The sequence below is a fragment of the Silene latifolia genome, chromosome 8 (assembly GCF_048544455.1).
Source record: "Silene latifolia isolate original U9 population chromosome 8, ASM4854445v1, whole genome shotgun sequence".
Lineage (NCBI taxonomy): Eukaryota > Viridiplantae > Streptophyta > Magnoliopsida > Caryophyllales > Caryophyllaceae > Silene > Silene latifolia.
The window spans coordinates 80,898,744-80,903,760 of NC_133533.1; the positions used below are offsets into that span (position 1 = coordinate 80,898,744).

The 5,017-nt window shown below is 37.4% G+C and overlaps 1 long non-coding RNA gene across 1 annotated transcript; it reads left to right on the forward strand.

Annotated features, from left to right (window-relative positions):
- The first annotated feature begins 1,825 nt into the window (after positions 1-1,825).
- LOC141594436 (uncharacterized) lies at positions 1,826-4,639 on the forward strand. The gene is made up of 3 exons (XR_012522201.1): positions 1,826-2,016; positions 2,112-2,164; positions 4,354-4,639. It is a non-coding gene; the product is annotated as an uncharacterized LOC141594436 (long non-coding RNA).
- The last annotated feature ends 378 nt before the right edge of the window (positions 4,640-5,017 follow it).

Sequence of the window (5,017 nt, forward strand, 5' to 3'; positions counted from 1 at the left end):
TTTAACTTCGTCGAAGTGGTTTAGCATGTGAGGTTCATTAATTAAACTAGAAAAACACATCCAAAGAGAGGGATAGGAAGGCTTACGCTTAGCATAAGAAGTATTAACAAACATTAGTGGTTAGCTCATACATACAATATAAATTTTAAATAAAGTAAATTAAAATCTAAAACATAAACTAATTAAACTAAGGATTAATCAAACAAAGTTAAACAAGGAAGCAAATTAAAACACAAAACCTGGACAAACCCGTGCACTGCACGGATCTGAAATTTTCGAAATATGTCAGAATTGACCCGTGCACTGCGCGGGTTTTGAATTAATACATTGCTAATTACAAAATAAATACTAAATCAATGCAATAAATTACGAAAATCTACCTAAATTAAAATTACAAATTATAGGTCTGGAAAATCATAAAAAATCAATTTTATACGCTTAAAAATAAATATACATAAATTAAATAAACTCGATTTATTAAATTGCCCTATTCCAACACGAGGATATGCAAATGAGACGGGGTGTACGACCGACCGATGTGGCGGATTTCTTTCCCATCTCAAGTCAACGCGGGTGCCGGAATGGTACTTTAACTCATACTCAAGCTATTCTAGTTTCAATATTAGTTAGACGATGTTAGACAATGGTTAGTAAATAAACAATAAAAAAACGGAATAAAAAGGAGAGAAGGGAGTTTTAATGCACCCTCAACCTACATGTATCGTTAACACCGTCTTGCGTCGTAATCGATCGTAGATTTTATCTCGAGGGGCCGTCGTCGACGAAGACAATTGAAATTGAATTTTGAAATCACGAAACAAACACGTTCAAAAGGCAGACTTGAGCAGCGATTTTCAATCGCTCACCACGACTTCGTTTCTCAACGATTTTTCAAACCGAAAGATGTTTTGGAAACTAGAAAGACTGAATTTTGTGAATGTGGAAACAAACCAGAAGTTTTAATGGGATTTGTGCACGAGAATCAAGGCCAAAGACCACGACAGAAACTCGAAAACAAGATTTGTGTCCCTGTTTTCGAGCGGCTGTCACGGCTTTAGTTTAGGGTTTTTTTGGACGATTGATGGTTGTTATTTGCAGTATGTTATGGGGAGAACTTAGAGGAATGAATGTATGGTGAAGGGGGGGGGGGGGGTATTTATAAGGAGTTTCGAAGGGTAGAAGTAGGGCAACAAGCGATCGGGCTTTGTTTTCGCATAGTTCTTTGTCCATCAGCTAATTTGTGGGGTTTTTAGGGTTTTTATGGGGGGTTTTCTTGGTGGTTAAGCTAAGGTAATATGGGTAGGATACTAGGGTATGGTGTATGTAACACCCGCGAATTTCCCATTTTGACATTTAAAATTTATTAAGCCATTTGAATTACTTTATTAAATATTTTTGAATTGTTCAATTTAATTAATTTTATGTCAAACAAGATTTTTATAAACGTATTATATAAAAGCTCATTTTTATAAAAATACGTACGATTAAATTATATTTTTAAGGCACAATTTATATAATAATATATGTATACGTATTTTTGGTCGGATAATAATAATGACTGTAATAATCTTAACCTCCGTCTTAATTTCCGTCTAAACTTTAGACCGTCACATTTCATGTTGTACCTACTTTAATCTGGACCAATTAAAAACCAACAACACATTCAAAATATCTCCTATTATTATTATTATTATTATTATTATTATTATTATTATTATTATTATTATTATTATTATTATTATTATTATTATTATTATTATTATTATTATTATTATTATTATTATTATTATATATAGTGTAGTTGGTAGTAGTACCATCGGTATGACCCACCCCCCATTTCCCTTCTTCTTCCTTTCTGCGTAAAACAGCAACAACAACAAAAACGCAGCAGCAGCAACAATCAAACGCCAACCACCATTTCCGCCTCCTTCAACCTCCGTTATCTCCCTCGTTTCTCAACCAAATTTCATGATTTTTACACCTTTAGCTTCCTCTCTTCTTCCTCCTCATTTTAAGGTAATAAAGTCTTGATTTTGTAGAAGTTCGAAAATACCGTCTCAAATGACAACTCGGTTTCTTGTCTTAATCGACTCGTTTTTCCCTCTTTTAAGCTGAAGGTTGAAGAAAGGTTCGTACTTTTGGACGTTTAAGAGATCAAAGACAGGTAACGGTGATAGGTTACTCGACAATCGTCGAAATTTCCGTCTTATTTGTCCTTTTAAATGTTCTTGATTATTAAAGTTTAAACCTTTATATTGTTTGGCGTTTGTATGATGTTTTTCGTCTTGAATGGTGTTTTGAAACGGGACTGTTTTGAGCCCGAGATTCCGTTATGAGCCTGGTGTGGTTGAGCTCGGTTTATGGCTCATATGGATTCGTGATTGTGGCTGCCTGAGTCCAGTTTTGGGGTGGTCTCTGTTACACGCTTTAGGACTGTTTTTGGGTTCGGTTTTCATGCGTCTTCTGGTTCTGTTTTGGACGGGTTTGGACTCTGTTTTGGGGAGGGTTGATATGGTGGTTATGAGCAGTTAGTATGGTGGTTGCGGGCAGTCTTGAGTCGGGTCTCGGTGGCGGTTTGAAATGGTCTAGCTGAGGGTAGCGTTTTATGATCGAGTACCGGGTATGGCTGCGGGTTTGGAGCCGTGGTGGTTGTAGTTGACAGTGTGGTTGGACATGTTTGGCACGGTACTTGGGACTGTTAAACAGGTTGAGTGTTAGCCGTGGGGGAGTGGTTGTAGGAGTTGGTTGGTGGCTGTTTTGAGGGGGGGAGAGCGGCTGTAATGTATAGTTTAGATGGCTCATAGTTGGGCCGTGGATTGGGTCCTTGAGTCGTGGAGATAGTCCGCTTTTGGTGCAATGCTAGTCATTTGAATTAATTTAATTTCCGTCTCATATTTATATAACACAACTCGTTTATATTTAGTTTACTTATTATTTCAATTGGGTTTATTTGACATTAAAAGTCGGGCTCATTATATTCTAATTAGTGGGTTTGACTTGTAGTTTGGGCCATACTCATATTATGGGTGCTCTCGGCGCCAAATTTAGTATGTATGATTCGTTTAAATCTCCGTCTTGTATTTTACATAATGAAATCCGTTAAATGTTGTACACTACTTTTATACATATATTTCTCTCATAATCAAATGCTTGGGTTCAATATGTTTTAATAGTTGGGTTGCACAAGAGTAATATGTTGGGCTTGTTTTACACGTTTAATTGGGCTTATCTTATTAAGGTAGTTGGAATTGCCTTGTTAATTTAGTTGAACCCGTCTATCTTGAGTTGTTGGACTCCTTATAATTTGTTTATTTGGCTCATAAATGGGTCACTTGGACTTGGTCACATTTTATCCCGTATATTTCATATAACGTAAATCATTCATTGTCACTCATTATATTTTATTTAACCGGCATGATAAATTATAAAACGAAATATTTATTTGCATAAGACAAGTATGAGACATTTATTGTTAATGGGTTATTTGTGAAGAGTCATATTCTTAATAATGCCTTGTATTGTTCTGTTGTGAGAGTCTTGGTCCTATCGGATACTAGGGGTGAGCTATCAGCCCTCTAGTTGCGATATGATCATTGGGATTAATGTTCCCATCTGTACTCATGGTGAGATGCAAGCCATGAGTATGAATGTGACATTAAGGGTCCCATATCATATGATGTATGCATGATCATTCTTACTCCTATTGTGACTCAAGTGTGACATTTTACATTGTGTGACTACTTGACATCCTTATTTATTTGCCCTCGGACATTGGGTCACGGTTAGGTGCCATTGTTTCCGAGTTGGGCTATTTTTCCTTCCGCCTCTTCGGACCGGGGGTCACGGTTAGGTGACAAGGTTCCGATTTGGGGTTACTCGACTTCCGGGCACGGTTAGGTGTACCATGTTTCGAGTCTTGGATACGATTTGGTATCGTGTGTCGAATCGGGTGTCGTCCATCCCGAGAGTCTGGCCAGGTTTAGACTAGGACCGTATTATGATCGTCGTCCTACCAAGAGGTTGGAGTCTAGAGGGTTGTGTTGTTTGAGTTCATACTAAGTATATGTCTTACACTTGTTGAGTCGTGTCCACATGAGTGGGTTGACTTGATGATTCTATTTCCTTGATTGCATATTCATCCTCATGCATCATGCCTATTCTACTAAGAAAGTATTATGCCTGTTTCACCATGATTGTTCATTATATCTCCTTATTCCTTATTGTTCGTATATGTTGCATGATTAATATGTTTGATTAAGTGTTGTTTGTTATCTGCATTTCGACATATTGTGGCTGGGAGAACCTTGAGTTACTCCCCACTGACTGTGGCGTTCATGTTTACATGAATGACAGGTTTTGAAGATGCTTACGTGGGGAAGACGTGTGGGCTAGCGAGAACTAAACCCTTGGACCTTAGTTTCTAATTTAGAAACCCTTGATTTGTTTATTCGTGGGATATCTTTTCCCCGCTTTCTAGACTTGGGTTGTAATAACCTAAAATCGTCTATCGTAGTATTTGTTTCTTTTCGTTTGTGGCACCCGCGTGCCAATCTTTAACTAGTAATCTAAAAGTTTTTAAAATCTCACAATTTCCGCTTTAATTTATTAGTTATATTTTCCGCTTTATCGCGGGGTGTCACAGTTGGTATCAGAGCATATGTTGCTCCCGACGCACACACGTGTACCCCAAATTTAAACTTTAACCTGACCTTGAATAATGAATGAGAGATGGGTAGACTAAGGACCTAAGGTGGTAGTCTGTAGTGTGTTTGCTCTTTGTTAGGTTCTAACCTGTTTGTTGATTGTCTTTTAATAATTGTTGTGTCCTTGGATCAATGACTGTGGACTTACCTACGAGAAGATCAAGATTTGGTGCTTATTGCAAGAAATTGAGGATTTGCCCAACTTTGAAGAATGCTTCTACTTCCTCGAAGATGTTTCTCATTCTTGGTGTACCTTGTCTTATTCCTTATCTCTTGGTGCTCATCCTTCTTCTAAACTCTCTTTTCTATTCCTT